The 22,921-nt window shown below is 44.1% G+C and overlaps 1 protein-coding gene across 1 annotated transcript in view; it reads right to left on the bottom strand.

Moving 5' to 3' along the window:
* The window catches only part of TACC1 (transforming acidic coiled-coil containing protein 1), a 120,524-nt gene extending 98,698 nt beyond the window's left edge, over positions 1-21,826 (bottom strand). Inside the window, exon 1 of the mRNA XM_019828544.3 lies at positions 21,564-21,826. The gene's annotated coding sequence lies outside the window, so the exon portion shown is untranslated. The remainder of the gene's footprint in view (positions 1-21,563) is intronic.
* Positions 21,827-22,921: the final 1,095 nt, after the last annotated feature.

The raw sequence follows: 22,921 nt of genomic DNA on the forward strand, positions 1-22,921 counted from the left end.
GAAAAAAAAAAAAAAGATGAGTAACAGGCAAAGACCAAAAATAAAATGAATAAAATCTTAGGGACTTGTTAGATGATATAAACAGTAAACATACATGGATTCCCAGAAGGAGAGAAGAGAATGGAGTGGAGGAAATATTTGAAGAAATGATCACCAAACTCCTCCCAACGGTAATAAAAGTCAGAAATTTGCAGACACGAGATGCTGGAAAAACACCAAGTAAAATAAACATAAGGTAAAAGTAACATAAAAGTCTACTCTAATCACATCCTGGTCAAAATGTTATAAACCTCGAAAGCAGAAAAAGAGCAACACATAAAAAGGGATTTCCATTTGGTTCTTTTTTATTGCTTCAATTTCTCTGCTGAAACTTTCCATTTATCTCCTGAGATTTTGATTCACTGAAAACAAGCATTTTTCCTTAATTTTCTTTGCTTCATGGAAGATGGCGATAAAGTCTTTTAAAACTGAAAAACATTTACACGTCCTTGCCTTCGAAATTCCAACATCTTATTCATCTCCAGGTTAGATGTGATTGACTTCTAAGAGGTGTTTTGTGTTCCCGGCTCTTCATCTGTCAGGTAACTCTGGACTGCATCTTGGACATCATAAATGCTAAGTTGCAGGGATTTCAGATTCCATTCTTTTTCTCTGATGAGAGTTGTTTTTCCTTTGTTTCAGCAAATGATTTTCTCGCTGGGCTTACACTGCAAACTGTTTCTCAGGTAACAGCTCCAGTCCGGGTGTAGATCTTTTTGTCTGGCTGAGCTGCTTTGAGTGTGTTCTGTGCATGTCTGGTTCAGGGGTTAATCAGAAATTTGATTTGGGGATCCTCTTTCTGACGGTTTCCTTTCTGGGTTCCCCCACCTTTTCAGCATTCATGATTTTCAGACTTGACTTTCCTTACTCCCTAAAACAGCAAGACTGTAGAGTTTTTCATGTATGCCCCTCTATTACACAAGCCACTATGTGAACTACACTGAGCCCCAGGCTAAAAGCCATGGTGGCAGAGGACTTTCTCCCGTGACTCCTCATCTCCTCTCCTTCAAGCTGACATGCAACACCACAACCTATTTATTTCTGTTTTCTCTTCAGTACCTCCAGGTAGTCACTTTATATATCATGTCCAGGTTGTAGAGTTATTTTCTGCAAGAATGATCTTTATACCCAGAATAGTCCATAATATCCAGAGATAAGAACCCATATATTGTTCTTATGAAATGGTAATACTCAGCTTTATCACCCACTTTACTCATCACAGTTGTCCTGAGTGACCCCAGTTTCAAAAGTCAAATCTACCTCCACAGGATGAAGATTCATTTAGAATACTGAAAATAGGGGCGCCTGGGTGGCTCAGTCAGCTGACTGTCCAACTTCGGCTCAAGTCATGATCTCACAGTTCATGGGTTCGAGTCCCACAACAGGCTCACTGCTGTCGGCAGTGTAGAGTTCGCTTCGGATCCTCTGTTCCCCTCTCTCTGCCCCTCCCCCACTGTGCGAGCACATGCATGCTCTCTCTCTCTCTCTCAAAAATAAATAAAACATTAAAAAAAAAAAAAGAATACTGAAGATAATTTGCTATGTGCCCTGAAGACAATTTTAAGGGATAGGACCAAAGGAGTTGAGCAATGGAAGCATCATTGCATAATTGCAGTACATCTGTAATATCTTAAGGTGACAGAGGCTAATATTTCCTAATATCTGTTCTTCTCTTTTAGTAAAACAAAGGGAAAACCACCTGGTTTTTGGCTATTACGAATGAAAGCTACATTTCCCTATTACACGTCTCTATTACATGTAGATATGGCCATGTAACTAAGTTTTGGTCAATGGGATAAAAATAGAAGTGTCAAGTTCAGCTGCCATGAAGCATCATTAATGGGGAGTGTGGAGGTACTACGGTCTGAATGCTTGTGTCCCCCTCAAATTCATGTGTCAAATAGTCCCCAAGAGTGATGGTATTAGGAGATGGAGGCTTTGGGTGCTACTTAAATCATGAGGGTGGAGCCCTCATGAACGACATCGGTGCCCTTACAATGACATTGACTCCAGAGAGATCCCTTGCCCCTTCCATACTTTGAGGACAATAGCCAGAAAGCACCGGCTATGAACCAGGAAGAGAGCCCTCACCAGAGTGCAACTATGCCAGCGTCCTGATCTTGGACTTCCAGCCTCCAAAACTATGAGAAATAAATGTCTAAGCTACAGTGTCTGTGGTATTTTGTGATAGCAGCCCAAATAGACTCTTTACTTTGCTGGCTGGGATATTGAGGGGCTAGCTGAATTCATGCGGCCACACTTCATCTTGAGGTTGAAGGAGCCTGGATCCATCACATCATGGAGCCTCTAAGCCTGCTGTACAGATTTTTTTTTTTTTATGTGAGAAAAAAAACTTACATATTGCTTAGCTACTATTATTTTGGATTTCTGTAAACCTCAGCCAAAGGAAATCCTAATTAATATTCTGGTCCTTAAATTGCAGAGAAAAACACTCCTATTATCTTGTACTCAAACTGGAAGAACTGTATTACTTAGTGGCCCTGTCAGCAATTATTCCACCTACTCTTTAATTTTTTTTAATGTTTATTTATTTTTTAGAGACAGAGAGACAGAGCGTGAGCAGGGGAGGGGCAGAGAGAGAGGGAGACACAGAATCTGAAGCAGGCTCCAGGCTCTGAGCTGTCAGCACAGAGCCAGATGTGGGGCTCAAACTCACGGACTGTGAGATCATGACCTGGGCCAAAGTCGGACACCCAACCAACTAAGCCACCCAGGCACCCCTATTTCACCTATTCTTTAGATAAAGAGTGTGGACAGAGGTGCCTGGGTGGCTCAGTCAGTTGAGTGTCCAACTCTTGATTTCGGCTCAGGTCATAATCCGAGAATCGTGGGATCCATGCTCAGCATGGAACCTACTTAAGATTCTCTCTCTTTCTCTCTCTCTCTCTCTCTTTCTCTCTCTCCTTCTGCCCCTCTCCCCTGTTCTCACTCTCTCTCTCTCTCTCTCTAAAAAAAAAAAAAAAAAAAAAAAAAAAGACTGTGTATAAATTAGCCCCTAACCCTAATACTTCTCAGGCCTGAAGTTCAGCTCCTGCTGAATGTATCCATAAAACCTACCCCCAGCCATCATTGCCCCTCATGTGAATCTATGCCCTATCCCAAATAAACTTCCTCCAACTGAAGGTTTCCATTCTCTTCTCCCTCAGTCTTGCCCTGAGTGATTCATTCATTCATGCATTCATTCATTCATTCATTCACCAAATACATACAAACACCTACCTTGATGTCTATCTCAATTTGAATTCATCTTCACAAAAATGTTGCACAAGGTGACAGCTGCCCGAGGCCTGCCACCAGCCTCCAATGACCACATTGACCCTAATTCCACCCCACATCATTGTTATGGCACTGCCTAAACATAACAAAAAAGTCAAAACCAAGAGACTGATTCCTGGAACAGAGCTGGAAAGGACCCTGGGCGTCATCTAGCTTTTCCTTCTTATATTAATACATGTGAGCCAAGGCCCTGACCCACTTGAGATTTGCCCAAGGTCACAGAGACCGTGCCAGAGATGCAGCCAGGACTCAGAGTTCCCCACCCCATCCAGGCCTTTGTTTTTTCCTCCCTTCTCATTTCCTTCATGCATACTTAATCCAAATATGAAGATTACATATCTGTTACTTTGATTAGAAAATATAAAAATGTTACCTTAAAAACCATCCTTATACTCAGTGTCAAGGAAAGAAATTACTTTGGTGATTTGTCTTTGAATTTATTCTCAGCTTACTCTGAAGAGTGAATATGCCAGCAACCCAGACCAGGACCTTTGCCCAGGCTGGAGCCATTAGCACTGAAGAAAATTAAGTCAGGTGAAAGTCACATGCTTCCTTACAAGGTAGGTTTTCAGTTCGTTTCCAGCCAAATGCCTTTTGCCTAAGGCTAATTCTCAGAAATTCTTCCACAATTCCACCACTGTGTGTATGACTGTTCTCTTACACTTTGTGCTAGCAAAACTGAATTCTGGCACACACACACACGCACACACACACACACACACACATACAGAGTCTTTGTTTCCCTGCTTCAAGGTGATACAACTGTCATCTATAATAAGTGGGCAGTTCCCAGAAGAAAGCTTGTGCTTCAGATCTGTGACACTGCCCTCCTCCTGTGGAAACAGCTGCCAACTTCACAATTTCAATCTGTATTCTCCGGGACAACAAGGAAAGCACTTAAAAAAAAAAAAACACAAAAAAAAAACCCACAAAAAAAACCTACTTGTCGATTCTATGCCTACATAATGGTTCAGGGACTATATACCTACATAATGGTTCAGTGTGCTTTCTATTGATTTTGTTTGGGAAGCAGGATATTTTTTGTGCCCTGGCATTGTCTTCAGAGACAGAACCTGCCTGGCCTATAATTCAAACATCCTGGACTCAGTAACCTCAAGTGTCTTCTTGGAACATTAACCCTTGGTACTCTTTTGGATCTTATCCAATTCTGGGGTAGTAACCAGGAGCAAACTGTGGATATTTATTTACTTTTTTTTTTAACGTTTATTTATTTATTTTGAGAGAGCTAGAGACAACACAAGTAGGGGAGGGGCAGAGAGAGAGGGAGAGAGAGAGAATCCCAAGCAGGCTCCGCACTGCCAGCACAGAACCCAATGCGGGGCTCGAACCCACGAAACTGTGAGATCATGACCTGAGCCGAAACCAAGAGCCGCATGCTTAACCAACTAAGCCACCCAGGCACCCCTGGGTATTTATTTTTAAGCGATCTCTACACCCAACACAGTGCTCAAACTCACAACCCAAGATCAACAGTCTCATGTTCTACTGACTGAGCCAACCAGGTGCCCCAACCTTTGGGTATTTAAAGATGGACTCCAACCCTACTGTCTCGTCCTGAGGGTTAAAGAGTAGGGAGACCATACTGTATTTCTCCTCTCTGACCCAGCAGGTTCCAGCTTTAGTCATTGTACCAAGACATGAAAAAGTGGGTAGAAAAAACCAGAAGGTTGGCAAGAGTACTGAGTGCCTGGGTTAAAGGAAGTGCTTTAATTTGTGAGCATTAAATTTGGAATTAAAAACCAGTATGATAGTTTGTTGTACAAGAATAGCAGCATGAATATTAAAAAAAAATGCGACTGTTTTCTGGCTGAGCAAACCAACAGGATGTATGGAGCCCAAAAATGCTGCAAAGCAGAAGCAAACATTCAAAGGAAATCTCTAAAGAGAGACAAAGTAAATATAAAATGTTCTTTGGCTTAGAAGTTAAGACTGTCCTTAGAGGTCATGTCAGGACCTTGATTATTTATCTTTGGATATTTGTGAGCCAGACAGAGCTGCCAAGTTACAAGAATAAAACAGGCTTTTACCCATAAGCAGGTTAAATGAAAGGAAGATTGAGTGCACGTATACCAAAACATCAGGGCCACTCTTTCCTCAAGAAGTCTGAAAGTGTTCCACCTTGCTACAGAGAAAGACCAGAACTGCCCCAGCATGATTCTGAACCTGCAGGTGAAAAATCCAGGGGTGCCCATGGGAATTGGGATGGAAGAAAATAAAAAGATCACACCTAGCCAGATGTAGTATATGCACTGATCAGTGGGGAGGGCTGTTGTTTACTTTTTACCATGTTCCAGGGAAGCATGGGTGGTAATCAGATCAGGATTTGGTTTGGGTGGTCTTAGCTTTGAAGTTTACAACTTTCTTGCCTGTGCTCACAAGCTTTTTGTCTCCATGCAACTCAGTGATCCACATTGCTATTGATACTATAACCATTTTCTTCAGCATCTGGGATTGGGCAGCACAAGTGGAAGCTATAGACTCCATCATTTGGCTCCTCAGCCCCTCCATGAAGAGTTCCTGGGAGGAAGGGACTGATTGTACCTCTAGGACAGAGCAGGGCATAAGATGATCAGTGCAAGAAGGGAAACAGAGGTGTGGGCAAGATGGAATGAACATGAGAAACATAATACCTGGCTTGCTTGGATCAAAGCATGCTGAAGAACAATCCTAGGGCCCAACAGATGAAAGGTGCCAACGGGATCATTGGATTCCAAATTCCACCTGACTCAGGAATCCTCTGCTTGAGAATCCTGACCAGTGGTCAGCCAGCTTCTGTTTGGAATTTTCAAAGATATTTCTGGTAGGCACAGAATTGTAGCACTCTGATCCCTTTCCAAGAAAGGACTTAGCAACCCAGCTTCAAGGAATGTGGTTAGCTGATAACCTCCAGCTGTTAGTGCCTTCAGGGTCTGCCTCAGCTTTGGAGCTGAGATCAGTTTTCCCCTGGAGTCCCCAGCCAATGCCTGAGCAAGGTGGTAGTATAAAGGCCTGACCATTTCTGCCCAACACGGCACTCCTCTAGTGGACAACGTTTGCTCTGGAACCCCTCAGCGGCCTGGCAGAGACTTAGTCAAAACTGTACGACAGTCTGAAGGCTTTCCTGCCCGATCTTGCTTTCTCTCTTTTTCCTTTCCAAGTGCTACTCTTCAATAAAGCACAGGGGATTTTTTTTTTTTTAGGGCATAAGTTATTATTATTATTTTTTTATTTTTTGTTAACTCTACCCCCAACATGGGACTCGAACTCATGACCCCGAGATTAAGAGTCATATGCTCTAGGGGCACCTGGGTGGCTCAGTCGGTTAAGTCTCCAACTTCGGCTCTGGTCATGATCTTGCGGTTCATGAGTTCGAGCCCTGTGTCGGGCTCTGTGCTGACAGCTCGGAGCCTGGAGCCTGCTTCAGATTCTGTGTCTCCCCCTCTCTCTCTGCCCCTCCCCCACTTGTGCTTCCTCTCTCTCTCTCTCAAAAATAAATAAACATTAAAAAAAAAAAGTCATATGCTCTACAGACTGAGCCAGCCAGGTGTCCCAGGCATAAGCTATTCTTTATGATCCCGTAATGGTGGAAACATGACACTACACATTTGTCAAAACCCACAGAATTTTACACCACAAAAAGTGAACCCTAATGTATATACATTAAAGAAAAATCACTCAGGAGGTCAGGGGATCCCAGGATGGAACTGGTAGAACAATCTAAATGTATTACAAATGTATGAAACATCTTTACTTGAAGAGGTTGAGGGGAAAAAGGGGCTGACCTAAGTAACTTTGGAAACGAGTGGAGTAAGACTAACAGCCAAATAAACTATACATAAGCACTGTATTCTGACTGATAAAGTTGTTTCCCACAGGAGCCCATGTTAACAATTCTAATACCACTCTACATGTATATCACAACTGAACAATGAGGTAAATGGATGGCAGATGGTGGGAGCCAGGTTTTTCTGTTGAAGTAGGAAGTTACAGGTAAGCAAAGGGAGGTCTACAAAGAGCCATGTGGTAATAGATTAGAACTGGAGACATCAGTATGAATCCATGTTTGGTTCCATATAGATTACGTATAGAAATATTAATAAGTAGGGGCACCTGGGTGGCTCAGTCGGTTGAGTGTCTGACTTTGGCTCAGGTCATCATCTCTCGGTTTGTGAGTTCGAGCCCCACATCGGGCTCTGTGCTGACGGCGCAGAGCCTGGAGCCTGCTTCGGATTCTGTGTGTGTCTCCCTCTCTCTCTACCCATCCCCCCCCCCCCCACTCACACTCTGTCTCTCTCTCCTTCAAAAATAAATAAACATTAAAAAATTTTAATAAAAAAAGAAATATTAATAAATATGTTTACATACACAGGTTAGTATACACACACATATCTTCCTGCTCTATGAGCTGAGAGGGCATAAAAGCAACATCACCTCTGTATAGCAAGCATGCACAGCACCCAGATCTTGGTTTTCAATTCCATTCTCTAATTAAAGGAACCAGGGCTACTTCTTGGAAAAATGGTGATTCTAGGACTGAGGCAAGAAATATACAAGATGATCCTGGAACACCTTTTAGTGCCAGAAAGTAAAGAAGTGTTCAAAAAACAAACAAACACGACACCAAAACCCACGCTGATAGAGCTATAACAAAGGGACACAGAAGCCAACTGAAAGACTTCCCAATGGTCAAAGCTGGAACAAGTTGAGAAATGAAATTAAGAAATTAGTGTTCAGGGGCGCCTGGGTGGCTCACTTGGTTAAGCGTCCGACTTCAGCTCAGGTCACGATCTCCTGGTTTGTGAGTTGGAGCCCCGCATCGGGCTCTGTGCTGACAGCTTGGAGCCTGGAGCCTGCTTCGGATTCTGTGTCTCCTTCTCTCTCTGCCCCTCCCCCCCTCTCAAAAATAAACATTTAAAAAATTAAAAAAATAAATTAGTGTTGGATTATAACCTGAAGTATGAAATAATTATGTATAAGTTTCTACAATATAAATAAATGATTTAATAAATAAGTAAGTAAAAGGACAAATGTTTCATGAAGAAAAATTCCAAATAACTTATGTAGATACTCCAGTCTCAATAAAGATGCTTAACTCTCCACTCCTTAAGCATGGACTGTGCATAGTGACTTCCTCCCAAAGAATACAAAACAGAAAGAGGAAAAAAAGAGTAACTGCACAGTGCAGAAATCTGACAAGCACTGCTTCAGCCATGTGATCAAAGTTAACATCAACAGTGATAAGTCATGTTGACAGTATGTACCCCTGTCTTGATGCAAGGAAATGGTACTTCACTTCTGTGGTCTTCCTTCTAAGAACCCATAACCACAGTATAATCGTGAGAACAACATAAGACAAATTCCAATTGAGATATTCTACAAAATACTGGATCATTGGTCCTCAAAGCTCTCTGGGTTGTCAAAACCAAGGAAAGTCTGAGAAACTGTCAAACCAAAAGTAACCAGAGGAGTTATAACTACTAAATGCAATGTGGCACCCTGGATGAGATCTTGGAACAGAAATTGGACATTGAGCAAGAACTAAAGAAATCTAAATAAAACACGAACCTTAGTTAATAATTATGTATCAATACTGGTTCCTTAATTGTGACATGGGTTCCACACAAATGTTAAATGTTAATGACAAGGGATTCTGGATGTGAATTATACTGGAACACTCTATACTATCTTCACAAGTTTTTGTAAATCTAAAACTGTTGTAAAATGAAAAGGTTACTTTCAAAAATACTCCCTTATATTGTTAAAATTCACTTTCTTATATTTAGCTGACATGATCCTCCTGGTTTTCTCCATCTTCCTCTCCTCCTCCTCCTCCTCCTTCTTCTCCTTCTTTCTTCTTCTTCTTCTTCTTCTTCTTCTCCTTCTCCTTCTTCTTCTTCTTTCTCCTCCTCCTCCTCCTCCTTCTTCTTCTTCTTCTTCTTCTTCTTCTTCTTCTTCTCCTTCTCCTTCTCCTCCTCCTCCTCCTCCTCCTCCTCCTCCTCCTCCTCCTTCTCCTTCTCCTCCTTCTCTTTCTCCTCCTTCTCCTCCTTCTTCTACTTGATAATCCTCCTGGTTTTCTCCTTCTCCTCCTCCTCCTCTTCCTCCTCCTTCTTCTTCTTCTTCTTCTTCTTCTTCTTCTTCTTCTTCTTCTTCTTCTTTTCTCTTAATTTTTAACGTTTATTTTTGAGAGGGAGAGAGTGTGTGTGTGTGAGTGGGGAAGGGCAGAGACAGAAGGAGACACAGAGCCTGAGGCAGTCTCCAGGCTCTTGAGCTGTCAGCACAGAGCCCAACGCTGGGCTCGAACTCAGGAATCATGAGATTGTGACCCGAGCCGAAGTCAGATGCTTAACTGACTGAGCCACCGAGGTGCTCTGACTTGGTTTTCTTCTGAAGTTATTTTTATTTTACATATTGTCTCATAACCACCTTCACCCATGAGGCCCAAGACCTCATTATTTTTGCCCACAGCAACCTTAGCAAATACCTAGAAAAAACTCTGGGAATACAGTGAGCACTCAAAAAGATTTATTAGTTGAATAAACAAATACAACTAATACAACTAATACAACTGGTCTATTTTCTTCTACATGATGGTTCTTCAAACATATGGATTTGCATCCCTCCAAGTTTTCTTTACTTTAAGCTGGAAACTTCTAGATTCTTCACTTGTTTTTCACTTGACATAGGCACCTGGTACTGGCACTGGATGATGATACAGTAGTAATAAATTTATTTATTTATTTATTTATTTATTTATTTATTTATTTAGTGCTTTATCATATGCTGTGCACTGTGGTAAGTAAGCACTTTTAAAACAACTTCTCTTTTAGCCACACAAAACTTATGCTTTACAAGTCAGGCATTGTTAGATGATTTCTGGAATGTCATTATTCCTCATAAAGAATGGCCCTCGATCTGGACTCTACTGACTAGGTGCATTCTGGACAGAGGAACTATCACCCTCTCCAATGTCTTTGTCTATTATCACCTATGTGGGGGATAGGTTTGCTGAAGCAACAGTGAAGTCATGCTTTTATTGTTGTCCTCTAGCCAGTGATCATCATGCTGGTCTGTGATGAGTGAAGGAGCTTGTAGCAGACTGTAAACCAAGCATATCACTCAAGTACACTGTTTAGTTAGCTGGCTTGTTTTCACAGCAAGACCTTCTCAATGAAGGAAGCTGTGTGTTGATTTATATTCTGATATCAGCCCTTCATCTTGTTGTGGACTGGCACTCTGAGTAGCACTGATCTAAGCCACAATTCTCAGCATTGTTTTCCTGTTCTGTGTTGTAACAGACTCAATATCTAGTGCATTCCTGCTGCCTATCAACTTCTAGCAAATGGAACTATTCAGGGTAGAAATCCCACAAAGAATACTCAAAGATTGTCCAGAAGGAGGCAGTTGCTGAGAAGGTGTGAGAAGGGTGAGAAGAATGTGAGAGGGTGGAATAGTAGAGAAGTCCTTAGACTGAGTCTATTTTAGTCCTGGATCTGTCATTCGCCAGCTGTTGGTAGGGAAATTCCCCTCTCTAGGTCTCATTTTCCTCATCTGTAAAAGAAGGTGATGAAGCCAGGTAATTGCTTTCAGTTTTTGTGCTCTAGGTTTTAACTCCTCGAGTCAAATGATTTCCATACACAAAACGTCCCTAGGCTATGCTTTTCCACAACTTTTGCGTCACCATCACATCTGCCACCATTTTGTTTCCCACAATGTTTGCCTGGTGACTGAACAACTGGCCTCAGAAAGGGAATGTCACAGTAATATCCATCAGCCAGGCCCAAAGATAAGGGATTAAGAGTCTAGGGGCTGAAAGACATCTTCTGCAATATGTGTCTCCCAATGACTGAGCAATGCTTTTGTCAAACAGAGGTGTCAATAAATGTGGGCCATTGAAATAGTTCTGGAGTTTTCTGGTACTGCATGAGGGCTTGGAAGTTACCACTCTGTCCTAACAGCAAGTAAAAAGCTGAACAGACTGAAAAATCAACAACTCTTCTTTCATCCATAAGAAAGGGAAGGACACAGGACAAACCACTGCACCCAAGATTGGAGAGACAGACAGGTGAGTACAGAAAGTCATTGCTTACCAGAGCAGAGATGCATAAGCAGAGACACCATGGAAGCCACTTGGATATCGACAAATTGATTCTAATATCTGTATGGAGAGGCAAAAGACCCAGAATAGCCAACAGGATTTTGAGGGAGAGGAACAAAGTTGTAGAAGTGACACTACTCAACTTCAAGACTTACTATAAAGCTACAGTACTCAAGACAGTGTACTGTCTTTCACTATTGGTGAAAGAACAGACAAATAAATCAATGGAACAGAACAGGGAGCATGGAAATAGGCCCACACACATATAGTCAAAGGAGCAAAGGCAAGACAACGGGCAAAGATAGTCTTTCCAACAAATGGTGCAGGGACAACCGGAACGTCCTTCATAAAACTGACTCAAAATGGATCACAGACCTAAACGTAAAATGCAAAACTATAAAACTTCTCAAAAATAATACAGGAGAAAATATGGATGGCTTTGAGTGTGGAGATGACTTTTTGATACAATACCAAAGACACAATGAATGAAAGAAATTATTAAAAACTTGGACTCATTAAAATTAAAAATTTTCTGCTCTGTTTGAAAAACACCGTCAAGAGAATGAGAAATAAGCCACAGCCTGAGAGAAAATATATGCAAAGGACAGATCTGATAAAGTTCATTACCTAAAGTTTACGAAAAACTCTTAAAACGGAACAATAAAGAAACAAGCGGAGAGCCTGGGTGGCTCAGTCGGTTAAGTGTCTGACATCGGCTCGGGTCATGATCTCACGGTTTGTGAGTTCGAGCCCCATGTCGGGCTCTGTGGTGACAGCTTGGAGCCTGGAGCCTGCTTCAGATTCTGTGTCTCCCTCTCTCTCTGCCCCTCCCCTGCACATGCTCTGTCTCTCTCTGTCTCAAAAATAAATAATAAACATTAAAAAAAAAACAAGCTGATTAAAAAATGGGCCAAAGACTATAACAGGCATTTCAAGAAAGAAGCTATGCAGATGGCAAATAAGCATTTGAAAAGATGCTCCACAGACAAATATGATATGATTTCACTCATATGTGGAATTTAAGAAACAAACATGATGAGCATGTTCATTTAAGGCAAACATAGGGGAAGGGAAGCAAAAATAAGATAAAAACAGAGAGGAAAACAAACCATAAGAGACTCTTAAATACAGAGAACAAACTGAGGGCTGCTGGAGGGGTGTTGGGTGGTGGGATGGACTAAATGGGTGATGGGCATTAAGGAGGGCACTTGCTGGGAGGAGCACTGGGTGTTATATGTAAGTGATGAATCACTAAATTCTATTCCTGAAATCATCATTACTATAGGTTAACTAACTTGGATTTAAATTAAAAAGATAGAATAGAAAAACAAGATACTCCGCATCATACATCATCAGAGAAATGCAAATTGAAACAGTGAGATACCACTGCAGACCAATTAGAACGGTCAAAATCTGGAACACTGACAACACCAAATGCTGGTGAAGATGTGGAGGAACAGGAACTCTCATACATTGCTGGAAGGAATACAAAATAGGACAACTGCTTTGGAAGACGGTTTGGCAATTTCTCATAAAACTAAACATACTTTTACCATTCACTCTAGCAATTTCACTCCTTGGGATTAATGCAATAGAGTTGAAAACTTATGTCCATAAAAAATGCACACAGATGTTTATAGCATCTCTATTCATAATTGGCAAAGCCTGGAAGCAACCAAGATGTCATTCAGTAGGTGAATGAATAAATAAATTGTGGTAATCCAGATAATGGAATATTATTCAGGGCTAAAAATAAATGAGCTGTGAAACCATGAAAAGACACAGAGGAACCTTAAATGCATATTATTCAGTGAAAGGAGCCAAGGATAAGGCTACATACTGTGTAATTCCAACTATGGGACATTCTGGAAAAGGCAAAACTCTGGAGACAGTAAAAAGATCAGTGGTTGCCAGTGTAGGGGGATGTTGAGAAGACAAATAGGCATAGTACAGAGGATTTTAGGGCAGTGAAAACACTCAGTATGAGATTATAATGATGGGTATAGATCATTATACATTTGTCCAAACCCATAGAATGTACAACACCAAGAATGAACCATAAGGTAAACTATGGACTTCGTGTGACTATGATGTGTCAATGTAGGTTCATCTTTGGTAAAAATGGACCATTCTGGTGAATATTGTTGATAATGGGGGAGGCTATGCATGTGTAGGGGCAGGAGGCATATAGGAAATCTCTCTGCCTTCCCCTCAATGTTTTTTGTAACCTTAAATTGCTCTAAAATAAAAGCTTTAAAAAATTGTTCTGAAGGAATTCACCTGTGCCTCTATCACTCTCTGTAGTAAGCTGAATAATGACCCCAAAGATATCAGGTCCCACTCCCTGGAACCTGTAAATGTGACCTTATTTAGAAAAATGTTATTTTATTTGCAAATGTAACAAAAGATTTTGAAATAGATAGACTATCTTGGATTATCTGGGTGGGCCCTAAATGCAATTACAAGAGTCCTTCTAAAAAGGGAAGCAGAAGAAGATTTCACACACAGAAGAGGAACAGGCAATACGACCACGGAGGCAGATACTGAAGTGATGTGGCCACAAGCTAAGGAGAGTGGCAGCCACCAGAAGCTATTGAAGAAGCGTGGCCCTTCTGATATCTCAATTTCTGCCCAGTGATACTGATTTTGGACTTCTGGCCTCCAGAACGGTGAAAGAATAAATTTCTGTTGTTTCAAGCCACCAAGTGTGTGGCCATCTGTTAGAGCAGCCACAGGAAGCTTACATAGCCTCTTCCTAAATTTCACCTTCCTTTCATATAGATTTTTCTTTCTGTAATAAACAAAGCCACCCACGTGTATCAGTCAGGATCCTGGCAGGTAACACTGCCCAGTTTGAGAGTTTGATAAAGGGACTGTAGGAGCACCTGGGTGGTTCAGTCGATTAAGTCTCCGACTCTTGATTTCGGTTCAGGTCATGATCTCAGCTTGTGAGTTCAAGCCCCACGTCAGGTTCTGCGCTGACAGTGCTGGGCCTGCTTGGGATTCTCCTTCTCTCTCTCTCTCTCTCTCTCTCTCTCTCTCTGCCCCTCCCCAGCGTGTGCACACGCATGTTCTCTCTCTCTCAAAATAAATAAATAAGCTTAAAAAAAACCCAAAAGGACTGTAATCAAAGGTCTGAGTAGAGTGTGAGAGATCTCCAGAGAGTGCAGTTTCACATAGCTGAACAATGAAGGAGACTCCAGCACCACTCCAGGCCTAAAGGGTGAGGGAGACAGAGCTGGATGGAGAGAGAGGGCTGACAGGAGCTGTGGCCTTCGGTCAGGGGACACAGTCGGCCCCCAGCAATGCCACAGCAAACGGGCAGAGGAATAAGCACCTCATATCACTCTCTTCCCTTCCTCTGATTTCCTGCCGGTGGCCTCTGTTGCCTGCACCTAACTGGAAGGGAGCCATTCACATCAGCCTCCTGCACACAGAGAAAAGTGGAGAAGAGTGGAGAGTGGATTTATAAGGGCACACGGAAATATATGGCAACCGCATAACTTTAATCTCTTCCCAAAACCATCCACTTAACAGACCGGTCTTAGCTCTGTGGCCTTGGGCAAGTCACTACTACCCTAAGCTTCCTTCTCTTCATCCGCAAAAGGAAGGATGTAGACTAGGAGGTCTTTATGATCCCTTTCAGCCCTGATGCTCTGGATTCTAGAAGCAGACTAAACCCTTAGCAGGCTAACGCTGACACATGCCTAGAGTCCTGACAGCTGTTTGCTTATTCAGATATCAGCAGGCCCCTCTTTTCCATGACGCACCTCCGCATTTATGCAAGCACGTGCGGGGCATGCCGGTTACTGAGCCGCTCGGAGGAAAGGAGCAGGCTGTGCTCACTCACCATGTGCACATGTCACAGGCGTGCTAGAACAGGGCAGCCAACGGCGTGCGGCGAGGAGGCAGGGGAGACAGGCAAGCCACTTACCCGATGGCCAGGACGCGGTCAGTGGGCACGTCTGCTTGTCCCTCCAGAAAGCTCCAGGGGGCCCGGGCAGCTGGTGCAGCCCTCAGGCCAGCCTGGCAACATCCCTGGCAGCCCCAGTACGGGGCGGCTGCCAGCAGCCACACACATGGTAATAATTAGCCAGAGAGTCAAACTACAGAAACTTCCAAGGGTCCAGGACGGCCCCACGTTGAACAAGGAACATATACCAAGCCTTCCCCTGCTGCCTTGAGAAGTTTTGTTCTGTATTAGGTCTGCCTTTACAACTACTCCTGTCTGCTTCTGTCTCTTTGAAAACTCCTTTTGGAAAGGGAGGATGAGGCCAAGGAAGAGAACATCTTCATTAGCCCTCCAGGCCTGCAAGTGTAGGAGGTGCAAACTACCCACCCTCCCCCATCCCCATACACCTTGGGTGGCCCGGGACAAATGACAGATTTCCTCCCTTCTCTTAACCCCACCCATAGTCATTAACTAGGACCTTCCATAACTCCTGATGGGCCCCACAGGAGCACTGGTTTATAGTGTGTGATTTGGGGGTGGGGGGGCCTAACAAGGACCTATACCCCAAATCCTTTTTTTTTAAATGTTTATTTATTTTTGAGAGAGAGAGAGAGAGAGAGAGAGAGAGCATGAGCAGGGGAGGGGCGGACACAGAGGGAGGCACAGAATCCAAGCAGGCTCCAGGCTCTGTCAGCACGGAGCCCGACATGGGGCTCGAACCCATGAACAGTGAGATCATGCCCTGAGTCTAAGTCGGACACTTAACTGACTGAGCCACCCAGACACTCTTATATCCCCAAATCCTTAAAAACCCTCCCCAAACTGCTAATTCCTAAATTCCATTGTCATCTTGTTTCCAGCAAAACAATTTGATTCTTGTTGCACACACACCCGCACTTGAGGAATATGTGTTTCAATGTTGTCCAGTGAGTTAAAGGCCTGAGGAGCTTGCTGGAGGTGAGGAAGGAAGAAGAGTCTACGTGTGAGGGATATAAGTGGAAGTGGGGCCTCCAGGAAAGACAAAAGGACACACAGAGGGGGAACCTGGGCACTGGGGAACGGCATCACCTATGTCACACTGCTGTCTAGAGCTGCCCCAGCTGAGCTGGTGCTAAAGATGTTTTGTGAGAATTCAGATAAGCAGCTTCTCTATCAAGAACACCTGAGAAGCTTGCGCTGCGGACCTCAGACCCTCAGAAAGGGGCTGCCTTTCCAGGGTTGGAGCAGATAGCCACCATGGAATGTGGTTAGGGGGTGCCTGGGGGTCTCCCTCCTCCAAAAGGCTTCCCCTCCTCACTGCCAGGGTGAGATCTAAGTCTCCCATTAGAGCTGAACCTGCGTATCAATTCATTTATTAATCACTTTCCAGTGGTTGGCTGAAAGTCAAGCACTGGTTGGGGCGCCTGGGTGGCTTGGTCGGTTAAGCGTCCGACTTCGGCTCAGGTCATGATCTCACGGTCTGTGAGTTCGAGCCCCGCGTCCGGCTCTGTGCTGACAGCTCAGAGCCTGGAGCCTGTTTCAGATTCTGTGTCTCCCTCTCTCTCTGCTCCTCCCCTGTTCATGCTCTGTCTCAAAAATAAATAAACGTTAAAAAAAAAAAAAAAAAAAAAAAAGAAAGTCAAGCACTGGTCAAAGGGAGTTCTGATGGATGACAAAAAGGATTCATTTTAGACACAGGACACTGAGGGTATGAGGTGCAAAGCAAGGCTCAGTAGGAGGCTGCAGCTGGGACCTTCTCTGTCTTGCAGAAAGTGACGGAGATCCTTGCATAGAAGGAGGGAGGAGGGGCACCTGGGTGGCTCAGTCAGTTAAGTGTCCAACTCTTGATTTCTGCTCAGGTCATGATCTCATGGGTTTGTGGGTTCAAACCCCGCCTCAGGGTCTGCACAGTGCAAAGCCTGCTTGGGATTCTCCCTCTCCCTCTCTCTGCCCCTCCCCTGCTCGCTTGCCCTCTCTCTCTCAAAATAAATTAATTAACTTAAAAGAATAAAAAATAAACTAAAATAAGGAAAAGGAGGGAGGAATCCCTGGACACAGGGACTCTGGAGAGAATGGAAACAAGTTCAGATAGCAACCTGCTTGCCGGGCCCTGCCTGAGAGTGTGATTGCTTAGATGCAGTTACTGTGCGTCCAGCACCCTGCCCCGGCCTGCCTTTGCATCTTCTGACTCCTGTTCTACAAAATGCCTAAGTGCTTCACTAGACCTCATGCTGTGGGTGTTCCTGCTCCCTCCATCTTCTTCCCAACAGCACTCTTCAAACAGACAGAAATGGCCTAAATCAGGGAGGATTAGATCCACTAGAACCAAACTGTGAGATTTAAGCACGATGCGCAAACCAGACGGTCCTGAGTTAGTGCCAACCCTAGCACTTACCAGCTGTGCGTGTGTTTACACATATTGTTTTCCTCTCTAAACTTTGCATTCTGCATTTGTAAACTGGGGATAAGTACAAGTAGTACCTTGATATGCAGTTCTGAGGATTAAGCAAATGAGAAAATGCGTATGAAGCACTTGGCACAGTGCCTGGTTCATAGTAAGTGCTCAATAAATATCAATTATTAATTCATATCTTGCCTACTTTTCCTTCCAGTAAAGGTTGGCAAACTGATGCACATAGCTTTCAAAATCCTTGCAAATTTAATCTAGGCTTAGGCTCTGCACAGATTTGTTCTTTGAAAAAGCCACAAAATTCTTTTGTAATTCATGATCTCTTTACTGGCTTTTTATCTGCTATATTTAGCTCTTAAATTTTATATCTCAGCTTGAAACCCTGAAGCCATTCTTCTAAAAATACAAGTGGTTCAGCCATTGGCATTTGCTCACTGAAAGCACAAGCAATTTTTTTTTCAAAATAACAATAGGTCAGAGGTGGGACTAATTACCATAACTTCAAAGATAAATAAATTATACTTCATTTAATCAAAGGATCCAATTTGGCAAGGCCAACCCTAAAGACTAGCTGCTTTAGTTCTACCTCTTTAATCTCTAAGAGAACATCTTAATTCTTTCTCGTAAGTCCTAAGCTGGGACCCTGGTCCTTTTTGGCTGGGGTCCAAGAACAACCCTCTCCCACCCAGCTCACAGTTGAAATTGTTAGTGTCCATTTTATAGTCTCAAACACCAGGTACTTATTTCCAGATGGCCACCCAGCTACCTAAAGTTAACCCAACAACCTCTTTTACACATAATAACATATTTACTGAGTGCATACTCTGTGCCAGACACAGTTCTAAATGCTTTATGTGGACTAAACCACTTAATCATAATAATATCTCTATGAAATTGATACTGTCATTATCATCCCTCTATATGGGATGTCGTTATTTTGATAATTTGTCTAAGATGACCTAACTAATACGCGGCGGTACTAGGATTTGAACCCGAGAAGTCTGGCTACAGAGCTGTTCTTTCCCACTAAACCACACCACCTCTGAGGGAAGAAGTAAAGCTTACCAGGGATATAGCTTAAAAATCCTGATCCCACTTTTTCACAGAAGCACCCTTCCTTCCATGGAACATTCTGTCCTGGCCTTGGTCACTCTGTTCCTCCCAGCCTATTCTCTGGGGCATCCTTTGCCCAAAATATGAACGAAACACACAACAATATCCCTCTTACCTCTGTCAAACAGGGCTGCAAAAATATTCAAGGCAGTGTGGCTCAGACTCAGAGGATGGGGTTCCAAATCCACCATCAACCCTAACCAGCTGGGTGCCCTTGAGCAAGTCACTTTATGTCTCTACCTTTAGATGCCCCGTCAGCAGAGTGAGGGACCTGCCCAACTGCCTAATTGGGGGGCTTTTGTGGGGACTACATGAGCTAATTGGTGTAATGTGCTTAGCACAGTGCCTGGCTCAGTAGGTAAGCTGTTATCATTAAAAGAGAGCAGTAACACTATTATGATTATTGATCATGCAGTCCATAACTGGGAACAGAGTTGAGAAGGGCACATTCAGAAAAGACTCAGAGGGAGGCCACGTTGTAATATAAGCTTGCCTGTCCCTGCACACGAGGATGGGCTGCCTGAGATGGAAGAGTTCACCTCCAGACCTGGTAGGCACACACCTCCACTGGGTGCCCCAGGGCAGGAGATGATCACTAAGTCGGAGGCAGTGGGGAGGGCCAAGTGAGAGCTTGGACAGGGAAGCTAGAAATCCTCCCGGAAATCAACTCCATCTCACAAGCAGTCATTTTCAGCCCAGACGCATGACTTCTTCCAGGTTAATGGTTCTCAAAATTGTTCTCAAAACTTTCCTTCAGCTGGGCACCCCAACATATAAGTCCATAAAGGTGGAGGTGCTTGGTTGGAAGTAGGAAGAGGAGGCTTCTGGCTGAACTCCTCCCCAAAGGGACCCTGTGTGCCTTCTGAAAGACAATGATAACCTCAGACCACAGTTTGAGAAGCATTAAAAAAAATTTTTTTTTAATGTTTTATTTTTATTTTTGAGGGACAGAGACAGAGTGTGAGCAGACAAAGGGCAGAGAGAGAGGGAGGCACAGAATCTGAAGCAGGCTCCAGGCTCTGAGCTGTCAGCACAGAGCCTGACATGGGGCTCGAACTTACGAACCGTGAGATGGGAACCTGAGCCGAAGTCAGACGCTTAACCAACTGGGCCACCCAGTTGGTTAAGAGAAATAAAAAGAGAAATAAAGAGAAATAAAAAGACATACTATATGAACCCTGCCCTTAGGGAGCTTGGAGTCCAGTGAGCTGGCAGCTACAGTCCTGTACTGACTGGCAAGTAAAGTCCAATGTCCCTCATGGAAGGTACAGATCCTCACAAGGCACCCTTGCTGTCACCCACAGAACCCTGAGGCTTTTCATTTGCAAGAGATCCGTCCACATTCATACCACACACTATAGGGACTGGGAAGGGCTCGCTTGCATTGTTCACTGGCTTCAATAAAATCATCTTTTAAATCTATTTTACCACTCGCAGCTCTTCTCTAAGGTGGAGATTATCACTATGCCATTTTACAGATGAGGGACCTGAGGCTGAGGGCATTGAACTTGTCCAAAGTCACCCAACGAGGCAATGCAGGAACCAAGATTCAAATCCCCACCTTCCTGGTTTCAGAGCTTGGCAGCAAAGATCCCGCCTCTGCCATGGGCTGGTTGTCTCTACACCTTCAGTGTCCTCATGGGTAAGTAAAGGGGACGACAGTGACACCCACCACCCTTAGAATGGTGCCTGGCTCCAGCAACCGTTGCTGTCTTGGGATCACCAGCTAATAGGTTATGACCAGTCTGTTCAATTCACGCTCTCATTTTTGCAGCCTGTAAGAGAGCAGTGCAACTGTGTGGCTCAGCAAAATACAGAGAAATAAAAGCCACACGAGTTCAAAGAGAGGGCATTTGAGATGCTTCATTTATGACTGCTTCATAAATTTTTGAGTTACTCCTTAGGCAGAAGCCAAGCTGCGCTCTCCGTGTCGGTCCCATGTCAGCACATGTGGTGCCAAGGCTGGCTTTCGGCGACGCACGGCCAGGAGCTCGTCCCTGACAGAGCCAAGGGCCCCACGCAGCCTCCCGGATGGACGGGTGACCTCTGCCACGCTCATCTGGGTCTCGAACGCCACCTGGGCGGACCCATAAACGCGCAGCGCTGGTGCTCAAGGTTCCCTGGGGGCCTGCGCCACATTTCCACGCCTGGAGAAGCCACTCCAGAGTGTTCCCCGTGGTGGGGGTGGGGCAGGGGAAGGAGACAGCACTGCCGGCCGGCAGGCAGAGCACGTGGTCAAGGTCCTGGGTGCCGGCTGCGCCCCAGCTCACCACTGCGAAAATGCCACTCGATCTATTCAGAGCTGAAGGTATTTACAAATGTGACATTCCAGGGAGAAGAAGAAAGAAGAAGAAGAAGAAGAAGAAGAAGAAGAAGAAGAAGAAGAAGAGACAAACCCCCAAAGCCAGAGAAATCAGGGAACTCTCAGAATTCTGCCACAGCGCTTTCCATACCAGAAATCAAACAAAACGTGTGCTTCCAGGAACCCAGGAATTAAAGTTCAACTTGGAAAGAGAGGGAAAGAAACGTCTGACTTTACGGCTGTGCGTCCACCCCCCGCCCCCCTCACACCCCCACCGGCAAAAGAACGCCATCAGCCCAAGGCTTAAAGGACAAGTGCCTCTTTGGCTCAATACAAGTCAAAGGATCGCAAGAACGTCCGGTGCCCCCGTTCCTACCTCTTCGGCTGGGGTCCCCACGGTCGTTTCTGTCTCCCTCTTCCACCACCTGCTACCGCGAATCCATCAACCCTGCTTGGGAAGCCGGCGCTGCTGCTCAGGGAGGGGTTCCGCGGAAGGAAGGGGAGGGCAGGCACTGAGATCACGGACGTGGGGAGGGGACGGTCTCCGAACCAAGCACTTGGTCAGAGGGAAAAGGATGTTTTGTAATTTTTGGCTTGAATTTCCAGAGGCAGAACAGGAAATGTCCACTGGGGCTGGGAGGTCCAGGGAGAAATGGGCTGAGTCTCCCTTCGGAGGGGGTTTTTCCGTGGGCTCTCAACTGTGCCCTCTCTGGAATTTAAAGCTCCGTCTGAATTCTGGTGCCTTTTCCCCCTTACTCTTTCCTCTAGCACATTTTTTTTTTTTCTTAATGGAACGTCAGCTTCGTTCCTGACATGCTGGAAAAATTTTCCTCTGCCTAAACTTGGCTCAGGAACACTCTCTCCTTGTGAGAGAATTTCTCCTATTACAAAGTTCAGTTTAAAAAAAGAGGGCTATTTGTTTTGCCAATTTTTGTATTAGGGACATTTTTCATGGATTTTTTTTTCTCTGAACGTCTGAATTTCAAGAAATATGCACACCCATATTCCTCTTGACTGTTTCCCACTCCCTTCTACTGGAAAAACAACAACAATAACTATTAAAGATTGCAGCAAAAATGTCCTTAAACTGTGGGTCTAGGTCAACCTTTTCCCTGCTCCCATCTCCACCCACAGTGCAGGGTGCCTGGAGTGTGGTAAGGAGGAGTAATGCTGGTCTTCAAGACCCTCTCTTAGTTCTAGGTCTTTCTATGACGGTAACGTAGGAATTGGCTACCTTTCCCAAATGGGGTCCAGTTCCAAGTAACAAACTTGCCTCAGAGATGGGTCGGCAAGATCACGGGTTGTGATTCTTGGAGGTGGTGGGTGGGGGTGATTTAGCTGTTGGTAATCGCCTGGAGGGTGGCACGTCTGTGAATTGTCAGATGCCACCACAAATTGGGAACCTTTACGGTACTTATTGACCCTTGCAATAAAACTCAGTAGTTCTCACAGTGCTAATTGGGGATTTGTTCACAAACAGGAAATGAGAACATCCCCTCTGTTCTAGTTATTAAAAGGAGGTGAGTAATAAACAAATTAATCGTGTAAGCAAGATAAGAACAATTTTTTTTTTTTGCCAATTCGTGAGTTTAGAAAATGTCAGATGCTTTAGAAGTCTCCTTCATTTACAAAAATGATACCGCATACATAAGAGGCTGAGGCTGGCGGTCTTTAGATTTTTGAGTTGATGTATTGATAACGTATTTGTACCTAGTTAGGAAAGCAAGACTGACA

The sequence above is a fragment of the Felis catus genome, chromosome B1 (assembly GCF_018350175.1).
Source record: "Felis catus isolate Fca126 chromosome B1, F.catus_Fca126_mat1.0, whole genome shotgun sequence".
Classification (NCBI taxonomy): Eukaryota; Metazoa; Chordata; class Mammalia; order Carnivora; family Felidae; genus Felis; species Felis catus.